Genomic DNA, 13,465 nt, shown 5'->3' with positions numbered 1-13,465 from the left:
AGCAGACTCTGACCCAGTAATGGGTCTCAAAAGGGCCCAGGGTGATTCACAAATAACCTATTGACGATATGCACAATGATAACAACAAGTGGATGTGCACATATTCTGTAGCGATGATGGGTGGGCCCTCAGAATTATTCCTATTGGTGGGCCCAAGGGTCCCCAGTCCGACGCTAATAAAGACAAATGCTATTGTAACATTACAATGGAATTCTGCCTGTAAAGAAAGACCAATGTGTTGTGACTTCACCAAAATGGAATTCTGCCTAGGAAATGTGACAATTTATTTCATGAAATTACCACATTGGAAATCTGCTTAAGAAGCAGACAGAATCTGTCTACATTGCAAAATAAAATGGGCCTTATAACAAGAAAAAAACTATTATGACGTCATCACAATGTAATTCTGCCTAGAACGAGAATAAATAATAATGTGACATCATCACAATATAATTTGCCTGATGAAAAGTACTAATAATATTATGACAAAACCACAATGGAATTTAAAAGACAAATGCTTTTGTGACATAACAATAGCACTCTAGCTGAAAATAAAAAGAAACACAATTGTTACATCACAACAGAATTCTTTCTTGGAATGAATACAAATTATATTGTGGCATCATTAACAATGGACATCATCACACTGGAAATTTGCTTAGGAATAAAGAAAAAATCTATTGTGACTTCATCACAATGAAATTCTGAAAAGGAAAAAGGACTACTAATATAATGACATCACCACAATGGAATTCTGCTTTAACAAAAGGACACTTGCTATTGTGACATAAAGAAATACACTATGGTGACATTATAACAGAATTCTGCTTGTGAATGAAGACAAAAATTATTGTGACTTGATCTTAATGGAATTCTACCTATAAATAAAACCAAATGTTATTGTGACGTTACCACACTGAGATTGTGTTCAGGAATGAAAACAAACGATATTGTGACATTGTCTCAATGGACTTCTCGAATCCCTTTGGAAGTCTCCCTGAAATAAAACAAATGCAATTGTGACATTATTACAATGAAATTATGGCTTGGAATGTAGACAAACACAATTGTGACATCATCACAATGGCATTTTGCCTGGGAATAAAGACGAATGCTATTGTGACATCATCACAATGGAATTCAGACTAGGAAAACAACTGACATTTACACAATGGAATTCTACAAATACAAATGACGACAAACACAATTGTCACATTGGAATTCTACCTTGGACTGAAGAGATATGGTATTGTGACAGCATCACAATTGAATTCTGCCTAGGAATGAAAACAAATGCTTTTGTCATATCCTCTGTCACGAGGCGCCTCGGTAACGATACTGTCAAAGGGCCTGCAAAGGATGGTGTGAACCCACTATGTCACCAAGGGACACACTTCTCACACGCTGTAAGTCTTCCTGATTCCAGACGGGACTGCATGCTGTTCTTCTGATCTTTTCCTACATGTCCCATGATGTTTTGCTGTCCTCTCTGCACAGTTATCTCCTCCCACCAAATCCCTCTGCCCAGGGCCGGCATTAGGGAACTGGGCAATTGCCCAGGGCCCCCACCCTAAAGGGACCCCCTACCTTAGCTTTGTTGTTCAGCTGCCTATCCGTGAAAGCAAGCGGGCAGGTAGCTGAAAAGCAGTACCAGTCAGGTAGAGAGTTTCTACCAAAGAATCAGCATGGAGGAGCGCTGCCGGATCACCGATCACTAATATCGGCAAACCGGCAGCACGGCGCTCCTCAGTGCTAATTCTATGGTAGAGACTCCCTACCTGACTGTCTCCTCCGAGTCCTGGCACGCACACTGTGTCTTCCTGACGCTGTCAGCATCATGACGTCGTGTGCGCTGAGCAGTGTCAGGACACAGTAAACTGGCGCCCAGGGGGGAGTATAGCAGGCAGGAGCGGAGGAGGTACATTTATACATAGGTATCACACTGCCATAGATTATTATCTCTAAGGTCTGGTTTATTTATTTTATTTTGTGGTCAATGTGACTTAAATCTGGGGTAGGATTCTGAGCAAGGAGGAGGTACATATAATGTGTGTGTATCATACACATATCATACACACATATTATATGTACCTCCTCCTTGCCCAGATGTAAGTCGCTTTGACCACAAAATAAAATAAATAATTCAGACCATGGAGATAATATTTTATGGCAGTGAGCTGCATTCATACACTGTCTGAATATGTTTTTGCAATAATACTATGAAGCCAGGCCATATGGTGCTAAAGACTGTATATGAGAGCTGCATATATACCCACAGGTCTCATTCACATCAGCATCGGGCTTCCGTTTATGGGTTTCGTTAGACCTTTCCGTCGGAAGAACCCATGAACGGAAAGCCAAATGGAAACCATAGCTTCCGTCGCATTACCATTGATTTCAATGGTAAAGCTTTCGTTGCACTTGGTTTCCGTTTGTTTCCATTATGTAAAGTTTCAGTTTTTTTAGCGGATACAATAATGCAGTCGACTAATATACGCGATAGGTCATCAGTAAATGATCGGTGGGGGTCTGACACCCGGACCCTGCACCGATCAGCTGCTCTGACTGCCTCCAGGCACAGCAGATGGCTCCGGACACAGAATAGCGGCCGAGCTGCGGTAAATCTTCTCTGCTCCTATTTAAGTGAATAGGAGCAGATTTGCAGTTCTGCAGCACAACCACTATGCAGTGCACGGAGCATAACATCCGTGCCTGGAGGCAGCGGGACAGTTGATCGTGTGGGGTCTGGGTGTCGGACCCCCACAACCATATATGATGACCTATCTTGCGGATAGGTCATCAGTTGTCGTGCCAGTACAACCCCTAGTGACCAGCCTATTTTAAGCCTTAATGGCGAAGCTATTTTTTATGTTTTTCCATCTTCACAGAGTAATAACTTTATATTTTTACGTCAACATAGCTGTATAAGTTCTTGTTTTTTGCGGGACAAGTTGTATTTTTTAATAGCTCCATTTTGGTGTACATATAATTTATTGATTAACTTTTATTAACTTTTTTTTGGGGGGGGGATAGAAAAAACCCAGCAATTCCGCCACTCTTTTTTGCAGCCTAAATTTGCACCGTTTACCATGTGGTATAAAAAACATAATAACTTTACTTAGCGGGTTGTTACGATTGCAAAGATACCAAATGTATATAGTTTTCTTATGTTTTACTATTTTTACACACTAAAAACTATTTTTTGGGGAAAATTATGTCTCCATATTTGAAGAGCAATAACTTTTTTTTATTTTTGAGCGGATGCAGCTGTATGAGGGCTTTTTTTGCGGGACGACTTATAGTTTTTATTGTTACCATTTTGGAGTACATGCTACTTTTTGATAACTTTTATCACATTTTTTTAAAGCAGGATGTACAGAAAACAGCAATTCTTGCATTGTTTTCTATTTTATTTTTGACGGCGTTTGCCGAGCAGGTTAAATAATGTAATAGCTTTATAGATGGGGTCATTACCAAATATGTGTAACTTTTTTACTTTTTTCATAATAAAGGGGAAAAACTGCAGCACTTAGCAGTCCTGCTAGTAGGATGACGTTTCATCCCAGTAGACCGCTACAGCCTTTGGCGTCATCCCAGGAGGCCGGCCCTCTGACGTCATTCAGGTCGGCCTCTTGGGATGACATTTCGTCCCATGTGACCGCCACTACAACCTGTGATTGGCTGAAGCTGTCACATGGGATGAAACGTCATCCCAGAAGGCCACGCTGGAGGGAGGAACACAGACTTCTGGGTAAGTATGAGATAAATTTTTTTTCTAAGTTGTGTTTTTTGTGGCGGAATCGCTGTGAACCTGCCGCAAAAAACGCAACAACTGCTATTTGTTGCGGCTTTTACCTCCCCGTTGATTTCAATGGGAAAAACCTGCAACAAATAAGCAGCATTTACGCAAATACTGCGCACCACAGGTCAATTTCTGAGCGTTTTTTCCCATTCAGTATTCACTCAGTGTTTGGATGAGATTTGTTTTATCTCATCCACTTCGCTGCTACTGTATTTGCTGCAGATTTTCTGCAACGAATTCCGTTGTGGAAAATCCGCAGTATTTATGCAACATGTGAACTCACCTTAAAGGGAAGGTGTCATGAATGTTTTTTTTCTATCATATTGCTTTTAGTATGATAAAAAAAATTTTTTTATTTATTTGTGTTCGTGTGTTCTACTTTTAACTTTTTTTTTATTTTTACTTCTCTGTGGGGGCTGCCATTTTTTTTTTCACCTCTGTATGTGTCGATTAACGACACATACAGAGATGGAATACGGCACACACATCCCCATAGAGAATGCGAACGGGAGCCGTTCCATTCACTACAGCGTACACCGCCTGTGTGGGAACGGCGCATGCGCCGCTCCCACACAGACCAAAAGGAAGGTCTTTGGCAGAGCGAAATCCAGCGCTATTTTCATGTGAACCGGAAGCCGCGGCTGGACAGTAAGATGACGACTTCCGGCCGCGGCTTCTGGCCATATGTTCAAGGAAGCGAAGGCGCAAGGAATAGGAGCGGAGGCGGCAGCGGCGACAGGAGCAGGTAAGTTATGTTCGTGTATGCGATGTGTGTTTTACATTCGTGTATGTTTGTGTTATACTGTCTGCTGAGCACTGTATCCTCCTACACTGTGCAGTTGCTCAGAAAATGGAGCCACACAGTGTAGGAGGTTTGACGATTCAAACCCCCTCCTTCTCCTGGCACTAGCCAGAATAAGGGAGGGGGGATTGTGTGAGGACACTAGAGAGTGTGTCTGCCGCAAATTTGCAGCATAGAGCAATGAGGTTGCTTTACCACATTGACCATGCTGCAATTTTGGGAAGTGCTCCCTCTAGTGCCCAGCACATGGAAATGTTATAAATTAGAATTTAATTTATAATATTTCCTGACTTGTGAAAAATGTAAAAAAAATTAAAACAATGTGTAATCACTCAAATAATAATTGTTTAACTAAAAAAAAATAATTATAATTTCTAGCGACACATTCCCTTTAAGTGTGAATAGGGGACCTAATTAATCCCTTCCCCCCACAGCCATTTTTAGGCCTAACAATGGCCTCCTGTCTGCCAGCTGTATATTACAGCTGACACCCTGTTACATTACCAGGACCGGAGTTGGCCTCTGATCCGGCCGATTAACCCCTTAGATGCAGCGCTCAAAAGCGAGGACTATATCTATGTGGTTTACTAGCAGATCGGAACTCTGCAATACAATCGCAGGATTCCGGTGGCTGCTCTAGCAGACCAGAGGCCTAAGAATGGCCTCCTGTCTGCCAAGTACAAAAGCCTGCTAGGTACCACGCAGAGGCGAGACCTAGATGGTTTCCGTCCGCAAAAAGAATATGGCGCAGGCTCAGAAGCTGAGCATATGACATCAGCCACGGTTATCAGCTGTATGTTACTGCTGACATCCTGCTGTAATGGCAGGGAATGGAGCTAGTTCCAATCCCTGACAATAACTCCTTAGATGTGCGATCAAAGTGATTGCTGTATCGTAGTGGTTTGTAGCGATCGGCATCCCTGCAATGTGATCATGGGGATGCCGATCAGTGCTATGGCAACTGGAGGCCTAACAATGGCCTCCGGGTCTGCCACGTACGGAAGCCAATTAGGCCCCGCCAGGAGGCAGGACCTAATAGGCTTGCTGTCGGTGAATAACTGACAGCTCTAATGCATTGAACTATGTGGGTAGTGCAGTGTATTAGAGTAAATATCAGAGGTGCAGGCCTGCACTCCACTACACTCTGGTTCCTCAGAGTTTTGCAAATGCAACATAACTCCCAAAAACCAATCCAGCAAAATCTGCATGCCAAATAGTTCTCCTGCCCTTCTGAGCCCTGCAGTGTGTCCAGTTTATGACCACATGTGTGGTATGGCCGTAATCAGGAGAAATTGCTTTTCAAATGTTGGGGTGCTTTTTCTCATTTATTCCTTGTAAAAATTGAAATTTTCCACGTTTTATCAGAAAAAAATAAAATTTTCAATTTCACAGCATAATTCCACTAAATTCAGCAAGAAGCCTGTGGGGTTAAAATGCTCACTATAAATTCCTTCAGGGGTGTAGTTTGCCAAATGGGGTCACTTTTGGGGGGTTTTCCACTGATTTGGTCCCGCAGGGGTTTTACAATTGTGACATGGTGCCAGGGCCGGCTCCAGGGTAATGTGGGCCCTTGGGCGACACAGACTTAGTAGGCTCCTTTGTGGGTAACTCACGGTGGCAGTAAAATGTCAGAAAACGTCACTTTGTGCCCCCATATTGACTTTAGGCCCTCTTTATGCCCAGAAGTTAGGCCCCAAGTTTGTACCCCCATAAATTTAGTGCCCTCTGTAAATAGTGCCACACAGCCCCTCCCAGGTAGTGCCACACAGACCCCCTCCCAGGTAGTGCCACACAGCCCCCTCCACCCAGGTAGTGCCACACAGCCCCCCTCCCTGGTAGTGCCACACAGCCCCCTCCCAGGTAGTGCCACACAGCCACCCCCTCTCACGTAGTGCCACACAGCCCCCACTTCCCAGGTAGTGCCACACAGCCCCCTCCTCCCAGGTAGTGGCACACAGTCCCCACCTCCCAGGTAGTGCCACACAGTCCCCACTTCCCAGGTAGTGCCACACAGCCCCCTCCTCCCAGGTAGTGACACACAGTCCCCACCTCCCAGGTAGTGCCACCCAGCCCCCTTCCCAGTAAGTGCCATACAGCCTCCTCCTCCCAGGTAGTGCCACACAGCCCCCTTCCCTAGTAGTGCCAAACAACCCCCCTCCCTGGTAGTGCCACACAGCCACCCTCCCTGTTGGTAGTGTTGTTGGGGTTTCGTCTTGAAGTGGAATCGCCAGCCAGAGCATTGCCGATGCTCTGGCTGGGGATTCCGCTTCAGGAGAAGCCGCTGATGTGATCCTGATATCACTGTCCATATATGGATAGTGATGTCCGGAGTAGAGCTGAAGTCCCGGGCAAAGCGCTAGCAAAGGCTTTGCTCCTGTACTCCGTCCCTGGGGAAACCCCTGAGATCACTGTCCATATACGGATAGTGATGTCAGGGGCAACCCCAGAGCCAAAAATAGTGCTTTAAAATAAATACTAATTATAATAATAAACACATAAGTAAACAAATGCTATTGTGACCTTGTCACAATGGAAATTTACCTTGAAATAAAGACAAATGCTATTGTGATATCCTCACAATATAACTCTGCCTAGAAATAAAGACAAACAATACTGTGACATCCTCACAGTAATATTTTGCCTGGAAATAAAGACAAATGCTATTGTGAAATCTTCACAGTTGTATTCTGCCTGTGAAGAAAGACAAATGCTTTTGTTAGATCAAAACAATGTAATTCTGCCCATGAAAAAGGACAAATATTATGTTATTGCGACAATGTAATTCTTTCCTAGCAAAAAAAAACAACATCAATAGGCCGGACAGGATATGAAAGGTACAGGTTGAGGGTCACCTGGGTAATAGTGACCACAACATAAGGCCTTATTTACACGAGCGTGTTACTCGTCCGTGGGACGGCCGTTCAAACAGCGGCCGTCCCACGGACCTATGTAATTCAATTTGGCCGTTCACACAGCCGTTGTTTCAACAGACCGTGTGAAGGGTCCGTGGGAAAATAGGACATGTCCTATCTTTTCACGCATCCCTCCATAGACTCTCATCTATGGGGGATGCTAGACATCGCGTCCCGCAGCGTCGAGCATGGATGCACCGCGGCAGTGAAAAACTGTAGTTTTTCACGTCCGAGGTGCGCAACGCTCGTGTAAATAAGGCCTAATAAGTTTGCATGTATCCTTTAATAAGATGTTTGGTAGGGTATCTACAAAAACACTAAACTTCAGAAAAGCCAAATTTTCATGGGCTAAGGGATGACCTTAATGGCATAAACTGCGAAAATGTCCTCAAAAATAAAAATACACAAACTAAATAAAACATTTTTAAAAGCCTCTTAAATATGTCCTGTTAAAAATACATACCTTATGGGAACAAATAAGCTAGAAACATGATGGAACCGATGTGGTTAAATAAAACAGTAAGGGGGGCAATAAATGATAAAAAGAAAGCATTCGAACTACTAAAGGAGGATGGTAGTGATGAGGCATTAAATAATGATAAAGAAAAAAATAAGTTGTATAAAAGACAAATAAAGGCAGCAAAGACTGAAACAGAGAGACTTGTTGCCCTAGAAAGTAGAAAGAACCCAAAAATATTTCTCAAATACATAAATAAAAAGAAACTGAAAACTGAAAGTGTTGGCCCACTCAAAAATAATCTTGGTATAATGGTGGAGGAAGATGAAGAAAAGTCCAATCTATTAAACGCCTTTTCCCCCTACTGTATTTACACAGGAAAATCCAATGTCAGACAACATGATTAGGGATAACGCAATTTCGCCATTAAATGTCACCTGCATAACCCAGCAAGAAGTGCAGCACCGCCTTAAAAACAATAAAATAGACAAATCACCGGGTCCGGATGGTATACACCCCCGCGTTCTGCAGGAAATAAGTACCATGATAGACAGACCTTATTTCTAATATTTAAGTATTTTATCATGTCTGGGTCTGTTCCACAGGACTGGCACATAGCAAATGTGGTGCCAATATTCAAAAAGGGGTCAAAAAGTGAGCCCAGAAACTATAGACCTGTAAGTTTAATTGTGGGTCTAATATTTGAGGGTTTTCTAAGAGATGCTATCCTGGAGTATCTCAATGTAAATAAATTGTTAACGCAGCATCAGCGTGGGTTTATGAGGGATCGGTCCTGTCAAACCAATCTGATTAGCTTCTATGAGGCGGTAAGTTCTAGACTGGACCTGGGTAAGGCTGTGGATGTGGTGTATCTAGACTTTTCAAAGGTGTTTGATACTGTGCCGCATAAAGAATTGCTATATAAAATGAAAATGCTGGGACTGGGTGAAAATCTGTGTAATTGGGTTAACAACTGGCTCAGTGATAGAAAACAGAGGTTGGTTATTAATGGTACATCCTCAGAGTGGGTCTCAGTTACCATTGGAGTTCCACAAGGGTCAGTACTGGGCCCTCTTCTTTTTAATATGTTTATTAATGACCTTGTAGAGGGTTTACAGAGTATAATTTCAGTATTTGCAGATGATACTAAACTCTGTAAAGTAATCAACACAGTGGAGGATAATGTAATACTACAGAGGAGTTTGTGGAAGCTGGAGGTTTGGGAAGAGAAATGGGCAAATAAAGCTTAATGTGGATAAATATAAGGTTATGGCACTTGGGCCGAGGAAACAAATTTTACAATTATGTATTAAATGGTAAAACACTGGGTAAAACTACTACTGAAAAATATTTGGGGATATTGGTGAACAGTACATTTACCTTTATCAGTGCCAGGCAGCTGCTGCCAAGGCAAATAAAATCATGGGATGCATCAAAAGAGGCATAGATGCTCCTGACAAGAACATAGTTTTGCCTCTATGCAAATCACTAGTCAGACCACACATGCAATATTGAGTACAATTTTGGGCACCTGTGTATAAAAAAGACATGGCTGAACTAGAACTGGTGCAAAGAAGGGCGACCAAGGTAATTAAGGGAATGGGCGGATTGCAATACCAAGAAAGGTTATCAAACTTGGGGCTATTCAGTTTAGAAAAAAGACGGCTTAGGGACGATCTACTTTCAATGAACAAATACATAATTGGACAGTACAGAGATCTTTCTAATGATCTTTTTACACCTAGGCCTGTAACAAGGACAAGGGGGCATCCTATACGTCTGGAGGAAAAAAGGTTTCACCATTATCACAGATGGGGATTCTTTACTGTGAGAGCAGTGGGATTATGGAACTCTCTGCCACAGGATGTGGTGATGGTTGATTCTTTGAACAGGTTCAAGAAGGGCCAAGATGCCTTTCTTGAAAAATATAATATTACAGGTTATGAATCCTAGATTCTGGAGATGGGACGTTGATCCAGGGATTTATTCTGATTTCCATATTTGGAGTCATTGAGGAATTTCTCCCCTAATGAGGCAATTGGCATCAACCCAATGGGGGTTTTGTCTTTGTATGGATTAACACGGTAGTATTATACTGTAGATTGGACTTGATGGACCTGTCTCTTTTTTCAACCTTATCAACTATACTATAATTATTCAAAATGGAGTTCTACCAAGAAATACAGACAAAACACATTCTGAAAATACTTCAATGAAATTCTAAGAAACCCTATTGTGACAACACTACAATGGAATTATGCTTTAGCAAAAAGATAAACGCTATTGTGACATAATCACAATAGAATACTACCTAAAGATGAGACGCCCCCCACCCCTCCAATATTGGGACTTTTAAATAGAAGTCTGCTTAAAAATAAAGATGAAAGTTATTGTGACATTATCACAATAGTATTCTAGCTAGAAATAAGAGAAACACTATGGTGCCATCAATTAAAATTAAATTCTGGAATCGCACTAGTCTGCCTGGGAATAAAGACAGATGCTATTGTGACATCATAAAAATTGAATTTTGCCTGTGGGAAAAAAGACAAATGCTATTTTGGCATTATCATAATAAAGTTATGCATAGGAAAAAGTACTAATAATATAATGACATCATCACAATGGTGTTCTGACAGCAAAAAGTAAAATCCTATTTACGATGGAATGCTACCTAGAAATAAGGACAAACATTATTGTGACATTGTCACAATGGGTGGGTTTCTGCCTGGAAATAAAGATGAATACTATTGTGACATCTTTACCATGGAATTTTTTCCTAGGAATAACGGTATATTCTATTTTTTAAAAACATTACAATGGACATTTTTTTGAAGAATAAACACAAAAGCTATTGTGACCACGTCACAATAAAATTCTGCCTGGAAAAAAAGACAAATGCTATTGTGACATAATCACAATGGAACTCTGCCTGACACTAGTGTGACATCATCTAATGATTTTTTGCCAAGGAATAAATGTAAATGCTATTGTAATATCATCACTATTGCATTCTGCCTAGTAATGAAGACATATGTTATTATGACATCATCACAATGGAACACTGCCTGGGAATATAGACAAACGCTGTAGTGACATCGCAACAATCGAATGCAGCCTAGGAGGAAAGACAAGTGCTTTTATGGCATTATCACAATTAAATTCTGCCTTGAAATAAAGACAAATGCTATTTTCACATCAGTACAATGAAATTCTGTCTAGTAATGAAGACATACAATGTTGTGACCTAATCAGAGGAATTCTGCCTGGGAATGAAGATAAACACTATTATTACAACGGAAATCTGTGTAGGAATGAACACAAATTCTCTGACATCGTCACAATAGACTTCCACCAGGGAAAAAATAGAATGCTATTGTGACATCATCAGAATGGATGTTTGCCTGGGAAGAAAAGACAGACGCTATTGTGACATCACCCCAATGAAAATTGTCCTATAAATAAATAAAAATTATATCGTGACATCATCCCAAAGGAATTCCGCCTAGGAATAAAGAGAAACACTATTGCGACATCACCCCAAAGGAACTCTCCCTTTAAAGAAATAAAAAGGTTAATGTGACAATATCACTATAGAATTCTGCCTAAGCAAAAAGACCAACTATATTGTTACATTATGACAAAGAAATTCTGCCTGGGAATAAAGACAAACACTAGTGTGATATCTTCACAATTGAAAAGACAGAATCTATCGTGACATCTTCACGATGGAATTCTACCTAAAAATAAAGACAAATACTTGTAACATCACCACAAAATTTTGCCTAGGAAAAAACCAAATGCTATTATAACATCACAATTTCCATCTAGGACTACTAATAATATGACATCACCATAACAAAATTCTGCTTTAGTGAAAAGGCAAATGCTATTGGTACATAATCATAATAGATTTCTAACTAAACATAAATAGAAATACTATAGGGACTTTGTCAAAATGGAATTTTGTCTAGGAATAAAGAAAAACTGTGTAACATCATCACCATTGAATTCTTTCTAGGAAGAAAATTAATGCAGTTGTGACATCATCACAAAATATTTCTGTCAAGGAAAAAGTACAAATAATATGATATTACCCAAAAGCAGTTCTGCTTTAACATAAGTTAAACGCTATTGTGACATAACTACAATAGATTTCTACCTACAAATAAATACGTACCTTTTTGTGACATTCCCACAATGGAATTTTTTTCGAGGAGTAAAAGTAATTGCTTCTGTGACATCATCACAATGGAATTTTATCTATAAATAAAACCAAACACTATTGGGACATTATCACAATGTTATTCTACCTGGAGATAAAGATAAGTAACATTGTGACATCATCACAGTGGATGTCTGCCTGGGGAAAAAGATAAAAATTGCTGTGAGATCATCCCAATGAAATTCTGCCTAGGAATGAAGAGATACGCTTTTGTGACATCATCACAACGTAATTCTGCCTGGGAAAAAGACAAGCGCTTTTTCATCATCATTACAATTAAATGTTGTCTAAGAAAAAGACAATTCATATTATGAAATCATCACAATAAAAACCTACCCTGGCAAATAAGACAAACACTATTTCCAGGAAGAATTTTATTGTGATGATGCTACAATAAAGACAAAAGCTATTGGGACATTATCAAAATGGTATTCTACATAGAAATGAAGACAAACATTGTTGTGACCTTGTCACAATGGAATTCTTCCTGGAAATAAAGACAAATGCTATTGTGACATCGTCATTAAACATAAGCGAATCATTACTAAACAAATCAAATTCGATCCAACAGATTAAAAAAAGGAAGAGGCGAGAACAGGAGAGTTGAAAAAAAATACCAATCTCACCTGAACTACCGTAGCAAAAAAAATATCATACTTTGGCCTCCTGAGATTACGTTGTTTTGTCACTTGAGACCGCTTCTGTGACGTGTCCCTGGCGGCCTCCTCAGATGACGTTGTTTTGTCACAGGCTGCAGCAGTCACATAGGACAAAACTATCTCAGGAGGTCACCAGGGACGCATCACAGCAGCAGTCACATAGGACAAAACAACGTAATCTCAGGAGGCTGGCAGGGACGCATCGCTATGCGAGACCAGGGGAGGTGAGTATGATATTTTTTTAATTTCTAGGGGGGGGTCGCAAGTGCCTTGATTACCCTGTTTGACTCTGAAGTCTTCTAGGACTGTATCAAACTTGGAAACAATCCTAGAAGACAGCGAGTCAGACAGAGCAATCGGTGCACTTGTGATTTGTGGTGAATTTATTAGAACCGAATCGCATTGGACAGTCAATTCTATAGAATCCTCCCCAAAAAGAGTTTCAGGAAATTCGCTCTCTAATCATAATTGCATTTTGCCTAGTAATGAAGATGTACGTTATTGCGACATCATCCCAATGGAACACTGCCTAGCATTAAAGAGATATGCTATTGTGAAATCATCGCAATGGAATATTACCTGAAAAGAAAGACAAATATTATTTCTGG

Source organism: Rhinoderma darwinii, chromosome 8, assembly GCF_050947455.1.
Source record: "Rhinoderma darwinii isolate aRhiDar2 chromosome 8, aRhiDar2.hap1, whole genome shotgun sequence".
Classification (NCBI taxonomy): Eukaryota; Metazoa; Chordata; class Amphibia; order Anura; family Rhinodermatidae; genus Rhinoderma; species Rhinoderma darwinii.
This window is presented reverse-complemented; position numbering follows the sequence as displayed.